Below are 16,256 nucleotides of genomic sequence, written 5' to 3'. Positions count from 1 at the left end.
ATTTAAAATATTCAATAAAAAATAATCAAATTTATTAAAGATAATTCAGTTGTTCTTAATAAAATAATGAGGCAAAAAAAGATTAATATTATCATATCACATAATCTCAATAATAATACCAATTCTTATAGAATGAATCATGTTGCTTTTACAAAATTCTCGCCTCAAAAACAAACAGCAACTCAATTTTACAAATTGCTAAAAAATATTTTACTAATCTAAACATCTATAATTAATTTAAATTTGATATGCCTTTAATCTTTTTAAAAATAATAAAGATATATCAATGTCATATATTCAATATAATAATTATATCAAATTAAATGGAGAATAACAGTACTAAATGATTACCTAATATTCTAACTTGACCGAGCTACAATCTTAAAAAAAAAATAACAATATGGCTCAATCTTTTTTTGACTTGTCGATTCAACTGAATCATAAAAGACTTAGTAAGTTCCAGCCGAGTTTTGATATTTTTTTAATAGATTTTTTGAACTTCTAAGTATAAGAAATTGCATGGATATCCTTATAAAATTATTATTTACGTATATACCTATATATTTTTATTTTGGATATTTACCAGTGAAGGTATTTCGGTCACTAAAAAAAATATACATATAAATAATAATTTATAAAAAAATTATATAATTTTATATATTAAGAAGAATATATAAAAAAAATTATAATTTTTTATAATTTTTGTTCCTCACCGATGGCCGGCGGATGGCCACCTTGAGGGCCCTGCGGCCCATCGCTCCACCTCCATATCAAGTTCCAAATTAATCCAGTCCGAGAAAGAGGGATCGTCGTCCATTATCCATCCAACCATCCCCATGCCATGTCCATCCCCGGACTTTTTACCCCCTGACGGGAAGTCTCCCCATGGCCGCGTTCTCTCTTGTGGACCAGTCAACTCTCTCACTCCCCTACCATTTCTTTTTTCAAGCTTAATCCAAACCCCACGCTTTCCCCAAACCTCCTCCACCTCGGCTTCAAAACATCCAAAATCTCTCCTTTATTCCTACTTTTTTCCCTCTTCCTTCCTTATGCTTTCGCTTCTACTCTTCTCCGGCTTCAGTTTGGGCATCTTGTCCACTCCAGGGTCCTCGAATTCCTCCAATATCCCTTTTTTTCCTGATTTTCTGATGGGATTTTGGCCCTCTTTCGCCTATGTTCTTGCGGAGCATAACAGAGGCGCCTTTCGGTCGGAGCGGGGGGAGATGGAGCAGCGGCGGCAGCGGCAGGGGAAGGGGCGGGGGACGCGGCGGCTGGAGCGACGGAACGCGGTGAAGAATATCGACTACGACGCGTCGGACGAGTCTCCCGTCATCCGTACCACCCGATCGCTGGACCTCTCGTCATCGTTGTTCTCGAAGCAGACGAGCTTCCGAATTGGGGGCAGCATCGAGGGCGAGGTCGACCTCCTCTACCGCAGCCTTGGGTTGACGGGACCGAGGACTTCGCCATCCCCGTCACCGCCTGGGAGGCCCGGAAGGCCCGGTGCTCCTCCGACCTCCTCCCCAGGTCCCGCTCCTCTACCCTGATAGCCCCAGCCCCCAAGATCCCACCTCTGCCCCGAATTCTACGCCTGCCGATCCCCCCAGCGCATCGGCTGAAGAATCCGTCGGCCGGCAGGATGTCCAGGTGGAAGTTCCAAGCCAGCTTGACAGGCCCGTGGCTGAAAGTAAGGTTCTTGATGGTGAAAGTCCGAAGAGTTCGACTTCGTCTCCAGTTGTAAAAGGAGGAGATGGAGGAATTAGAGGTTTTCGCCCTCCAGCTCTTGCTCCTCCCCCTGTGATTTTGAATCTTTCCCCTCCACCATGGAGGCCGCTCGCGCCGCCTCCATCAATGTCCATTCCTGCCATGGACAAGGAAGGCTCGACGTGGGATATATTGAGGTCCTTGGCTCCTGATGAAGCGAACAATGATCTTGGCCGCGGAAGGGGGGAGAAGGAGATCCTTCGACTCGGAGAGAGGACGAGGAGGAAGAACCTTCCTGCTTGGTGGAGGGTTGCGGGGGTGGAGACCTCCGAGGGCTTTACCGGGACATCGTCATACCCCCACCATTGATGACGACGACACTCCAGTACAATTACCGAAACAATGTTTATCATCTCGCCGAATGACAAGGTCAAGAGGAGGATCAGGTCATGGATGCCGAGGCTTAGGCTCCTTGGGAGCGGTTTCCATTTGGGATGGTCTATGAAGCAATCAGCGAGAAGTAATCATGGAGCCTTATAAGTTGCTGGGTCTTCTCATTTATGGTTCTTTTAATGTAGATTTTTATATGTGCAATATAAACCATCAGAACAATCTTTTGAGCCATGGGACAAATGTTGCTGCAACATTCACATAACTCCTACTTCGTTCTCTACTTCTCTATCTTATATCTGTGTTGCCTTTTTACAAGTAACTGCAACTAATTTCTGTAAGTATTTTTGTTTTCAGATATATTGCGTTATGCTTAGGGATTTGAATCCTCAAAGAGACACTAGAGTGAATTTTGCATATTGTTATTCTGATCATAATAATAATAATAATAATAATTGAGAACCATTTCTAGTACATGTTGATAAGAGGTGAGATAGAGTCATAAATCTACCTTGGGATGTTTGCAAAATTTGAAGAGGGAGTTCTAAATAACACTATGCATAGAGGTATATGCTGCAGTTAGTATGGGGGACCCTGACCCATGATCCGTCAAGAGTTCTCGTAATTCTTTTACCCTCATTGGTTGAATGGTAGTGTTTTGAACTTTCATGCATTTTAGGATGACCAAAAACTAAATCAAATCAACAAGATTAACAAGATTGTCACCCATTGCTACTTATCATGGACTTATCTGTTTTCTTATTCAGGGCATCAGATAAAGATTTTCTTAAAAAAGACATTGACAATGGTGATTAATAATCAATGTCATAACTGGGAAGTACACTTTGTTGTATTCAAAATTAATCTTTCTTGTTCACTATCTCTGGTTCCACGTATAGAGTCAGTAATCCACTAGTCTAATATATTTAAAGCAGAAAATGGTGACAGAGCTAAGTTGCATTAAGTTCCATAGAGTAGCAAATATAAATAATTTTCTGGTTAATATCACTTCCTCTGCAGGATATTAGCTATGATTAGGTTGTTATCATACTGGTATGAGTTGTTGGCATTTTTTGTGATTGGCTATGCTTTATTTTCTGTTATCTTCACAGTGAGGGTGTATTCTTTGCTGTTAAAGAAGTATCTTTGCTTGACCAAGGAGGCAATGCCCAACAATGTATTCTTCAACTTGAGCAGGTGGGATGTCGTTCAACTCTATTTTAACTGTTGTTACAGCAGATGCCTTAATATTTATCCGCCTGCCTATTGTTCTTGAGTAACTTTTTTTCTCTTTCTTGTAAATATTGTGAAACTTTATTACTCCTTCAAATATGTTTAGTTGAAAATTCATCTGTTGGTTTTCATAACTCTTTTTTTGAGCATGTTATCTTCTAACTTTCTGACTTATCCTTTCAGGAGATTGCACTTCTAAGTCAGTTTGAACACGAAAATATAGTTCAATATTATGGATGCAGACAAGGTACGCTTGCATAGACATTTTGATGTAGAATTGACTTATTGAGCCTTCCATCAATATTTCTATTTCTTTAACATTGAGTTCCAATGATAAAAGAATTTTCTTAAGTTCCCATTTTCCTGATCCCCCCCCCCCCCCTAATCTTCTCACTGTTGGAGACACTAAACTGTTTTGGCAGTCCTTGAAATTGATTATTTCTTGTTGCTTGGTGACTATGGTGTATGAAGGAAAATGTTATCATAAGTCTCAGTTGCTTATAGCTTATTGGTCATTAGGAACTTATGCTTACAGAATTGCTGGATATTATAGTTTATTTGTTTTTAGTTGATCAATATTATCGTATTGCCTATTCTACTGCAGATCTGTGCTTGCATACTCTGTTGTGTTACTATTTCTTTTTACTAAGACATGGATTTTCTTGCAGGAAGATTCGAAACTGTTTATCTTCCTGGAGCTTGTTACTCAAGGATTCTCTTGCATCTCTATATCAGAAGTATGATCTGCCAGATTGTCAAGTCTCTGGCATTTACCAGGCAGATCTTAAATGGTTTGAAGTATCTTCATGACCGAAGTGTGGTGCACAGGTGAGGCAGCTGTTTTGGTTTATATGATCATACTTTACTCATACATTGAATTTCTTGATATTGTGTTCCATTATTTTGATAAAACACCCCATAATATGATCTTTTGTTCCTCAATTGTATTTCATTTGTATGCTGAAAGATATTATTTGTCACTAAGTAATCTTAGCTTAGAAAAAGGGTGCATTCTCACCTATCAAACAAAGGTACTTCCTGAAGCCCATATTTGCTGCCATTTACTGGAATGGAAGATTTGATGGCTGTGAACTTAAGTAGTCTATGGTTTCCTCATTCTTCTCGTCTTCCTTTTTGCTTATTAGACACCATAAGCCTAATAGTTTAGACTTCTGATTTGAGGTAGTCTTGTTCACTGTTCTGTAAGGTCTTCGATTATTTCCGTTCATTTTCTGTGAAGCAATAAAAATTGTAATAGTATCAAGGAGTAGGAGGAAAAACAGATAGATGGTTCCCTGTTCTATTATCGAGATAATAAGCAAATTGGGAAACTGACTGCAAAACACGACCAAAGAAAGGAGGGCCCAGAAATACCATTTTGATTAAACTCACATCATAACTTAAGGACAGCTGCAGGTTACGAAGAAATGTTAAACTAATTTATCTTCAGTAGTTCTACATCCTGCCTCTCTGTCTTGATAAATATCAAATTTTCTGTCAAAGCTTCCCTTCAGTGTACGGAAAGAACATTTCAAGCATCTTCATTATATAACTGAAAGCTTCAAGAAGTGGACCTGTTATTGATTTTATTGAGATCAGAAAACCCTTTCTACAGCTTGAGAGTGTCTAAGTTGTGATATAGGTTCACCAAGATTTTTGTTACATGCACACTAGGGACATAAGAAATAGATACTCATTTTATATCATAATACTCAAATTTCTTGCATCATCTTTTTGGTGGAATGAGAGAGAGCTATCACTTCAGGGGATTAATTATCTTCATCCCCAGGATTACATCACCCTCTTCTAGATCTTTCACGTCAAATTTGCTGAATAGAAAGGATTTACTTTCTTCTATGATTTTGAGAGACGCACTTAGGATCAAGATATCATCTACATGGGGACAAAGGGATAACACAATTGTCTTGAAAGAGACACGTTAATTATGATCGTTGAAAGAGAATCCAAATGATAAGACAGTTTTATCAAATTCTTGTGTCACTGCTTTGGATGTTGTTTGAGACCATATGGGGACTTAACTAATTTACAAACTTTGTTTTCTTGCCCTTAATGGTAAACCTCTCGAGTTGTTTCATATAGATCTCTTCTTCAAGATCCCCATTTAGAAAAGCAGTTTTCATGTCCATTTGATGGATTATCAACTTATGATTAGAAGTAGTTGCAAGGATTCTAAGAGTTGCAGCCGGAGTTACTGGTGAATAAGTATCAAAAGTAATCTATATGTTTCTTTTGATGGAAATCTTTGGCTAGTACCTAGTCTAAAAAATATTTTTCTGTTTATCTTGCTTTAGCTTTCTGTGGAATACCCATCTACAACCTAATGTCTTACAACCAGAAGGAAATTGTTCTTAATTTGAATGATTACCTGATCTAATTAGACGTTAAAGATAGATTAGTGCCTAATGTGGGAAAGGGTGGGTTCTTCTTTGGAAAGGATCCAAGTCTTACTTTGAAAGACAGATTCAAACTCACCCTTGATAGCTTTCTTCTAGAAAGGTGCATTGGAAGAGGACATTGTCTCGGCATAGGAGGGAAGGTTCACTTTCAACAAGAAAGGCAAAGAAATCTTCATCTAGTTCTTTAGGTCTTTAGTTACTAATTATGAATTACTACAGTAATTAACTGATATAAATCAAGCTTTAAGAATCATTCTGAAAATATTGATGTCAGAAATTAGGCCACAAAATCAGTGTGCATAGAATGCTGAAAAACAATGTTTCTGTTTATCAGAATACAGCTAGTATTTACTCAGGTGCAGAAATTATTTATTCAAACATGCTACTGTATGCTGAAAAATCTGAAACAATGAACAGAAAACAAACTACCACAGTTAACTAGAACAGAATTGTGCTTAATATGATGCAGAATGTGTTTACCGAATACAGATTCATGCATACCAAAATTTGGGAATAGATAACAGCTAATTAATATAGATGCAAGATTGTTTATCAGTGCAGACTATATGCTTACAGAAAATCGCAGGTGTTTATTTGTTTACTATTTTTTGTTTAATATAGAACTGCAGATGCTTATCCAGATACAAAACAGTGTAAAATAGTAAAAGCTTTATAATCCAATAATGTCTGTAAAATAGAAAATTGATAGAAATTGATTCTAAAAATGTATAATTACTTGACTAACCGCCAGAATATGGAGAATATCAACATGTATAAGAGGATTTAATTTCTACATCTATAAATCAGAATCTAAGCATGCATATAAAATAATTTAACAAAAATTGGATAAATTAAATAAATTGATTTAAACCCAATAGCGCTCTTTAGATTGTTGGAGGTAACTAAAAATAAATTGAATAAATCAGGAATTTGTATGATGAATATCATGTTAAAATCCAAATAGTAATTTAGCAGAAAATAATTTTGAAAATGATATGAAATTCAAAAATAAAATATAGCAGAACTTGGATTAGAGGTGTGCTAGGCATTGTAGCCTCTCTTGCCGGGTAGGTGGCTCTAATGCTCCCAAGGTACAATTGATCCCTGGTTTAGTTTGGCTTCTGTCCTGGTGCAACACAGGCACACCGAAAGCTTGACCCGAATGACTTCTTTAGTTGCTTGAAATTATTTTTTTTTGAAACTATATAAAATATGGAAAGAATTTGCAGTGAAAGTGATGGAAATTGTAGAGCAGTGGTTAGCTGCCATAAGGAGAAAGGGATTTTTGACCTCTAATCTGTGTGGTGTGCTTGGATTGGACCATGGCATTTATATAGGGACCAGTCCAGTAACAGCTTGAACAGCCAGTCTCCTGGCCTATAGAATTTGCAATAAGCGCCTAGGGCGTTGCTAGCTGTTAGGGCTGTCAACGGGCCGAGCTGCTCGGGCTCGGCTCTGGCCCGGCTCGGTAAAAGTCCAGCTCGGGCTCGGCTCGTTAGTCAAACGAGCCCGAGCTCGAGCCCAAAATGAGGCCCGTTTAAATTCGAGCCCGAGCCCCGAGCTCGAGCCCGAGCAGCTCACGAGCCCAAACGAGCCCAACCAATAACCCATTCCCATTTTCCTCCACCTGACCTGACCACCTCCTCTCTTTTTATTTTTTTTTTCTTCTCCTTCCTTCTGGGTTTTTCCAGAAGCTTCCCGCTGTCCCGCATAAAAATCCATTCCCTCCCCTGACTCCCCTCTCGCCTTCCTCCTCCGCCGACCGCCGCCGATGCCTCGCTGCCTCCTTCCGCCGCCTGGGAAAGAAGCACGCGAGGCCCCTCCCCTCTTTCTTCTCCGTTTCTCCCCCTCCATTTTCCTCTCTTTGCCGACTCCTCTACCGGCGAGACTGCGATAGAGGAGGGGATGAGAAGCACTCCTCCACCGGCGAATCAGGGAAGGAGCCGAGGAGTCCCTCGCACGGGAGGGTCGGGCCACGGCCGGCGGCGCCCGCGGCCAAGCCCGCGGCTTCCTCGGCTGTGCCGGCGGCCGACGCCCGTGCCGGCGGTGCAGGTGCTCGCGGCTGAAGCCGGCGGCCGCCGCACGCGATGAGGTGAGTCCCTTCTTCTCTCCTTTTTTTTTTCTTTTTTCTTTCTTTCCTTCTTTCTTCTCTTCTTCTTCTTCTTCTTCTTCTTTTCTCTCTCTTCTTCGTTCTTCTCTCCGACGACGAACCGTCGGGACTCGGAACCGAGCTCGGCTGGTCGTTCTCTCCGACGGGCGACAGAGATGGGGGCGGGGATGGGGATGGGGATGGCCGGATGGGGATGGGGCGGGCTCGGGCTCGCCGCTCGGGCTCTGGCTCGGGCTCGGGCTCGGGCAAACGAGCTTTACGAGCCCGAGCCGGGCTGTGCCACCCGAGCCCCGAGCCCGAGCCCAATACAAGGCTCGGTACTGAGCCCAAGCCCGAGCCCGAGCCAGAAAATTAGTGAAACGAGCCGAGCCGAGCCTGCGGAGGCTCGGGCTCGGCTCGGCTCGTTAACAGCCCTACTAGCTGTTATGGGCTAATAAAGCCACCTTGTGCTTGTGGTGCAACATGCATGGCCTGCCGAGTCAAGCGCGCATGCATGTGTGGTGAAAGGTCCATAGGCCCGCATACTCAACTTGCATAAATTCTCCAATGTGGGACTAAACTAAAATGAAGTAGTTGAGAATTAAAGGCTTTAATGGTCTAAAGGCTTCAATGGTTGAACCTTTCCAACAAAAAATCAGAAAAATATTAAATAATTACATATCTTCTAACAAAAAAATCTTCACTAATATGTTATGTACATGGACAATATATAAACCTCAGATTACAAGACTTGATCATGGTATATTATTCAAGATAATCTGGTTTGTATTATGTAATTTTGATTATTAGTGATTTAAAACATTTTCAATTTTAACAGTTTCTTGGGATATGGATAAGGCAATCCTTTTCTTCAACTGATGTTATTATCCTGTTTTCTTGCCAGGGATATTAAATGCGCGAACATTTTGGTTCATGTAAATGGATCTGTAAAACTTGCTGACTTTGGATTGGCTAAGGAGGTCAGTCGCCCCACCCCCCCCCCTCTCTCTCTCTCTCTCTCTCTCGATGCATGCGACTTTTCAAATGTTTGAAATTTAGTTGATGTACTTCCCTTATGTACATGTTCAGATAACCAAGTTCGTCATGCTGAAATCATGTAAAGGAAGTGTATACTGGATGGCTCCAGAGGTTAGCTTAATATTCTTTGATTTATTTAACCACCCATAATGGATGGCACAAGCTATTAGACCATGGAATGCCGTACCGGCCCGTACCGGCTGGTACGGGCTGGTACGTACCGGTCCGGCCGTGGACCGGTACCGGAACAGATAAAAAACCGGTATTTTTCTGTTTTTTATCCAAACCGGCCGGTACGGGTGCGTACCGGCCGGTTCGGGCCCGTACCGGCCGGTACCGGCCTCGTACCGGTGCGAACCGGCCGGTTCGCACCGGTACGATTTTTTTTTTTTTTAGAACCACAGCGCCGCGCGTTGTGGTTTTTGAAACCATCGCGTACCGGCCGGTATGTACCGGACCGGACCGGTACCGTACCGGTCCGGCCGGCCACCGGTATGCCGACCGGTACCGGTACGGCGGACCTTGTATTAGACACTGTCTTAACTCCATAAATTCTGAAAGTAGTGAGCAATGAATGCCATGTGATGTCTCCATTAGTTATAGGATTACAAAATGCATATATAACACCTCTCTTTCGTCTTAAATTTGTGTCATTTTGTATTTGGGGAAACATGTATTGTGAAAAGAGAAATGCCACTAGAGACATGGAGTCAAAAATAAAAATGAACATAAAAATACATGACAATGTAGATGGCGTGAAAATGAGGGTCCTGCTGATGGTTGGGGCATGTGAATTAGTTTGATAGTTCCAAGATTATTTAATTTATATAGTCATGCATCCTTATGTGCAGTTATTTTTGTAGAGAAATTCCTTTATGCTGGTTTGTGACCGATGCAAAGCAATTGAAATGAGAAACTTTATCACTGCCTATTTTATGTATATATATATATCATTGCATATATTATAGGCAAAAGAAGAATAGAAAAATATAATAATAATGATCTAGGCTCAATTCCACAAAGTTAGAATAAGAAACTGGCAAACTGATTATGTTAAACAAGGTAATAAAATTTAATGACTGAATTTATTTAAGTAATACCCGGTTAAAACAATTCTAAGATATCTTATATTGAAAGCGTTGTTACAAGTTTGTGCATAAAAAGAATATCTTCACAGCTTGCTCAAGTATTAAATTTTACTTAAGTCTGATAGATGAAATACTTCTATTTCATTTTCATTCGAGTTCATCACAAAGTCCACTTATCAAGTCTTGAATTGATATCTTTCATTTCTAATATTGTAACTTTGTGTTTGAGATAGTGATAATAAGATGAAAAAACTGCAATATCCTAGGATCTCACAGAAAAAGACTTGCCAAAAGTTATATTTTGAGGTCCTTGCCCATGTTTAAGTACCTAAAATCTTCCTAGTTAATATTTTGAGGTCCTTGCTCATGCTTGCATAGGTCCTCTCACACTCCACCCATTTAAGTCCTAGCATTCTCACCAAGGAAAGGGTCTATCAAAATCACAAACACCGTATTCCACAGCTGTAGTGTTCCATGGTCCACAAGTGCCATTGATCATATTAGCTTTGATGCCATTTATAACGTTCTAGAACCTCACCCAAAAGGACTAGCCAAAAGTCTTATATTTTGAAATTCTTTACCCTACTTAAGGATCCAAGATCTTCCAGCGCACAACCAATATGGGACCCCAATATGCGACTAAGGACATGCCCCCATGGATCCTCACATGTATGGTGGCTGCAATTGTATATAAGTCTATACTAACTAAATAACACAGCTATGCATACAGGGTCACTTCAATTTGTGGTGATTCACATCCTTTCTTTGCATGGTAATGGTAATGGTAGGTGGCTGTTATATGTTATCTCTGCATATTATGCAGAAATCATGGCTTAGATGCACTCCATGAATTTTTTTTTGTTTGATCAAATCTTTTGTAAGTTGAAATAAATCTTGAAATTTGTCTTATATTGACCAACCAACCTGATTAGTAGCTTGTCCTAGTTTTCTTCGCATTGTAATTGGACTAGCTGCTACGGAGATCTTGTGGTAAAATGATCTTTGTGGATATCTTTGGTCCGATGTGTATGTTGCTGCAAACTAGAAGGAGGACTGATAGTTGCAAAAGAGTGAGCCTCAAATTAACGCATTGGTCTTTGTATAGATGCATTACCCTCTATCGTGAATAATTGCTACTTATTAGTGCTGATTACTATATGCAGGACATTATCTGGCAAATTGTTCGAAAAGTGAAGGATACCTTTAGAGGTATCATGTATTATACTTGTTCATTGTTCTTTAATAACTTGCGAATATATAGAATCAAGAAGGTTTAAAAGTCAAGCTTAGATGATATGATTGCTATCCAAAGGCAGACAACATAGCCTTTCTGTTCTTCACAATGCACTCGTTACTTTCTCACTCCCACTGAATGTGTGCTATGTGTTCTATGATGGCACTATATCAGACATTATATTTGTTTTGAGTCCAGATGCAAGCATTTGCTGGTGGTGATTCCTAACCAAATACTGACCTGGAGATGATGAACAGATTTGGTTCTCATCTAAATTTCAATTAAAATTCCTCGGAAAAAGAAAACACATGCACATAAACAATTATTTGTGAATGTATGTACATATATCATCCTATGTCATTCGTCACATTATTGGGTTCAGATATATCTTGATCCAAATCCAACTCAGATAATCTCCTACAACTCTTTTGCAGACTATTTTTTCCTGTTGGACTTGATTAGGTTTTGGATGGAGCGTCTATCTTTTGTGACAGAATGGAGAATGATGTTATTTTTTTCATCATCTACTGTGTTCAGAATAGTACTGCATGTAATTTTTAAAGATGCCATTTCATAAATTTGTGCATGGGTCTGCAAGTTCCTATTAAATGGGGAGTTCTCATTTTTCAGGTTGTTAATCCTAGAAAAACATATGGGCCTGCAGCCGATATATGGAGTCTTGGGTGCACTGTCTTGGAGATGTTAACACGGCAACTTCCTTATCCAAATCTGGAGTGGGTGAGTAATCTGTTTGGTTGAAACAGTTAGCTACTATTCCTTTTCATCTTCAAAGGACTCCTCTGCCAGTTCAGTAACGAAATAACAAACAATATTCCTGCTTGATTTCTTTTACTCTGAAAGTTCCCGTGATGTACCCAAAAAAAAGTTCACGTGCCATAACCGCAAACTTATTTACTCTATACCTTAAATCTGGATTCCTTGAAAGCTGAAAGCTATCTATACTTTTGGAACAGCCAGCTGCGGAATAGCAAACACAGAGAATAGAATTTCACTAAATAATCAGCTGCATCTAGATGACTTGAATAGTTCAAGACATGTAATTTTTTTAATAAAAAAAGAGTGATCTTGTAAGTATCCAATATATTAACAGGATAAAGTTGATATAAAGAAATGGTATGTTATAAAATTGAAAAAAAGGAGTGTAAGGATTAAATTCAGTAGCTCCAGCAGTTGAACTTGCTTCAAATTCTGAACACCTAGGTTAGCAATGGGTTTGGGTAATAAATCCTGGAGGATGAGATAAGATGAGGAGAAGGGCGTAGGAGATGTGGCACATTGACAGGATTAGTGTATGGAGGAGAATGAATCAAGAACGCAGATAAAGGAAGAAAGAGGTAAGCAAGTTTAAAAAGTTTTATATTATGGCTCGCAGGTTCAAATTCATGCTATATACTGCCAATTATGATAAGGAGAGTTCTGGATTGGGAGATGGGGAAATGGCCAGTTGAAGGTAGCAAGGACTCAAAGTTTCATTTAAGATAAAGGAATAAATAATGTTGTAAAAGATGGTTATGTGGATGAAGGCTGGCTAGGTGAAATACTCACAGACCCATTATGGTAGATCTTAACCTGCCCGCGCCAAAGCGAGTTCGTAAATAGGTGGATTTCTTTGGTTCACATCTTGAGCTGATCAATCTCCTTATGACGGGGACGGTCACCACTAAAGATACAACAGTCCCCATGCATTGCACCTAGAAATGACAACTTGCAGGAACCATTGGATCTCATTCCACATTCCGTTGGATTACCTCTGTTGCGTGCTGAACTTTTTCTGGAAATAAGAGTTTGTTGGCTAAGCTGGATGAGCTCTTTTACTAGCTTTCTTATATATTTTAGATTTGACATACGGGATCATCTCTCAAATTTGAGGAATCCTTAAAAAATTCTCTCAATATAAGCCCTTTGTTTCCAATATAAATTGTCTTATTCACTTATTCTTATCTTACTATAAAATTAAGCATTAGAGCAAACTTTATTTTAGTATTTTGATCTTAGCACTCATGCTTTCAGATAAAGATGCTCATATACACTCTCTGATACATGTAGGTTGTGAGGTCCCTTGAAAATTCATTATCCGTGTTATCATTAATGACTAACTTATGGCAGTTTTGAAGTAACAAGCTGTTTGTGTATTTTTCATCCCTTGCGCAAAATTGTTCCATGTTTAAACTTTTAAGCTAAAGATTTCTTCAAACTTGTTCCATATTTATGTCAGTACTATATAATGCAATTAGGAAAATCTAGATAGTAGTTCAAGTAACAATATGCTTATTGTCACATCTTTTATTCAGAATAATTTATCGTTGATATAATTTTGGAGAGGATGAGTCTATTCAGAGTGACCCAGATATTATAAAATACTTTGTTTGAATCATATACAACTCTTTATGAAACTGTATCCCACGAAGGAAGCTAAAAGTAGCTCTAGTGGCAAGTTTGTCTAATAGCTTGTATATTATTTAAAGTTTGTAATTAAGGTAATATCTTTACAGATCATTACTCATAAAGTGATTGAAAAATACGGGGATTGACATATAAAACAACTTGGTCAGATCTGTCTGGTGTGCTCCTGTACGTGTATCTCGACAAACTTGTTGGGTCAAACCTAAGAGGATTGGAGGTGTAACCTGTTCGAGCTGGCTGGTTGGTCAAATAATGTCATCAGGCCTTATTTGTGACGTATAGCAAGTAGGTTGAGCCTAAATGTAGAATTTTCTTCATGATTGCGCTGGTCGGACCCCTTGACGATGGTTATGTTTATCGAGCTGGACAGACCTTGATCGGCCAAATGGCCATCTCCTATACCAGAAATATACATCATTTTCAAAAGATAAATCTAATTCTCATTGATGAAAATTTCGTGCCGTTTTATAAAACACGGGAGTTTGAGATGTTGAATCCCATTCTCATTGATGAAAATATCTTACCCATCTTATAAAGATACGGAAGAGCAAAACGATCTCCTAAAAGCAAACAGCAGAAGATCATAATAACTTTTGAGCCTTTTCATAGAAAGTGCTTCTAGCAGTTAACACAGTAGGAGTAGATATTGCAGCTTCTTTAGATGTCTCCATCTTATTAGTTTTCCATGCCTATCGTGCAACTTCTATGCTTGCCTTTTCCTCTTAAGTCAAAATTTGAAAGTCTGAAGATATTTTTACTTCTGTTTCATGCTGCAAGCTGTAAACAACGGTTTATAATTGTTGGAAGGAGTTGGTAGCTATCTCAATGCCCCAAGATACTCTTACTAATTGTTCATTCTCTCTAATTTGCAGACTCAAGCTCTCTTTAGAATTGGCCATGGCCAACAACCTCCCATCCCCAACTACTTGTCAAGAGATGCCCGTGATTTTATCAGTCAATGTGTGAAGGTTAACCCAGATGAACGGCCTTCTGCTGCTCAACTATTAGAGCATCCGTTTGTGGTGAAACCGCTGACATTTTCTTCGAGATCCAGTTCCTCCGCACATGGTAATGATTGATGGAATTAACTAAAAATGAGAGCTGGCACTTTGGTATGACTAGGTGAAGCATTGCACTGCCCTTTTCATTCCGGCGTCCCCCCGATGATTTTGCCTTCTTCAGGCTATTAAAATTTTGCTTTCCAGATGACCATTTGAAGAATAAAACAGATGTTTGTAGGCTTTTCCGCAAATGGGCGTTGCAAGCAGATTCTTGAAAAGCAAGGAATAAAATTTTCGGCTTTCATTGTGTTTTAGAGTTTCAGCAGTAGTATGTTTTTTTCCCTTTTTTTTATTTTAGGATAGTTCCGATGTTGTTTTGGTTCAGATCCTTGCAAAGTCGGTCATGTATTTGGGTGCGGAAAAGAGAACTGGATATGCACCCAAATCTGGGTGAGATGAGTGCATGAATATATGTAAATATGTAGATTTATTTAAGTATCATCTTCAAGGCTATGTTTGCTTGGTAAAATCCCAAAGTATTCTTGTGCCGAGAAGATGGTAGTGCTTGGCTGTTTAGAAAGAAGAGACAAAGTGATGGTGGACCCGCAGATAAAAGATACTGTTTGGCAGTCAGGATCTAATCTGGAAGCATCAAAAAAACCAAAAAGGGCACAGTCCGGTCATTAAGAACCAAGACATGGATGAGATATAGATTACCAGACCTGATTCAAATTAAGGCAACGCATAAATTTTTCAATAAATGCTGACGCAGCATGAATGTAAACCAGAGAGAGAGATGTTAGATGTAAAATACCGATGTCTAAATACTTGGGATTAGAATCTGACCCATTTTTTCATCGAGTGAAGTCTTAAACTCAGACGTGGTCAAATTGGAGAGGTGTGATTTCACAAGTCAATTATATTAAGGCTTTATTTGGCAGAGTTATTGGCAATAGAGCTTTTGAAAGTAGCTTTTATTTGTTATTTGGTAGCTATATTTGTAAAGTGCCGTGAGACTTTAATATGACTGAGAAAGTATTTTTGGTATGACAAAATGGTTATAAAGGACATTGCATAATATTATACAACATAGCATAATAAAATAAAATATATATTAATACATAAATATAATAGTATAATATTACTATACTATAATATTATTATAATATAGTAATATAATATTGTATAATATAGCATAATAATATAACATAATATATCAATGTATTATGATATAATGTAATATAATATTATATTTATAATATAATACAATAATAAATGTATAAAATATTATTATTATTATATATTAATACTATTATTTTATGTAATTATTATATTTTATTGCGGGTATTGTGGTCTAAAAATGAAAAATTTTATAATTCAAAATAGCTTTTCGACATGGCATGAAAATGCTTTTTTGGATAAGCTTCAAAATCCAAAAAGTTGTTTTAGTTTTCTGACAAAAGGTAATACAGCTTTTCGATTTTTTTACCAAACACTTCTATTTGATCTAAAAGTACTTTTGGAGGGTGAAAGTGTGCTTTTTGGTCTTTCAAAAACTCTGCCAAAAGAGCCTAATTCAGCAGGATGGATCAAAGCTTTTAGGTGATGAAGCTCAAGAACTCAACAATTGAGTATTAT

At 38.6% G+C, this 16,256-nt stretch overlaps 1 pseudogene; it reads left to right on the top strand.

Annotated features, from left to right (window-relative positions):
• Positions 1–825: 825 nt before the first annotated feature.
• On the top strand, positions 826–15,147 carry LOC113460952 (annotated as a pseudogene).
• Positions 15,148–16,256: the final 1,109 nt, after the last annotated feature.

This window comes from Phoenix dactylifera, chromosome 9 (genome assembly GCF_009389715.1).
Source record: "Phoenix dactylifera cultivar Barhee BC4 chromosome 9, palm_55x_up_171113_PBpolish2nd_filt_p, whole genome shotgun sequence".
In the NCBI taxonomy this organism is placed as follows: Eukaryota; Viridiplantae; Streptophyta; class Magnoliopsida; order Arecales; family Arecaceae; genus Phoenix; species Phoenix dactylifera.
Note: the sequence above shows the minus strand (reverse complement) of the source record. Positions and strands in the feature narration are given on the sequence as shown.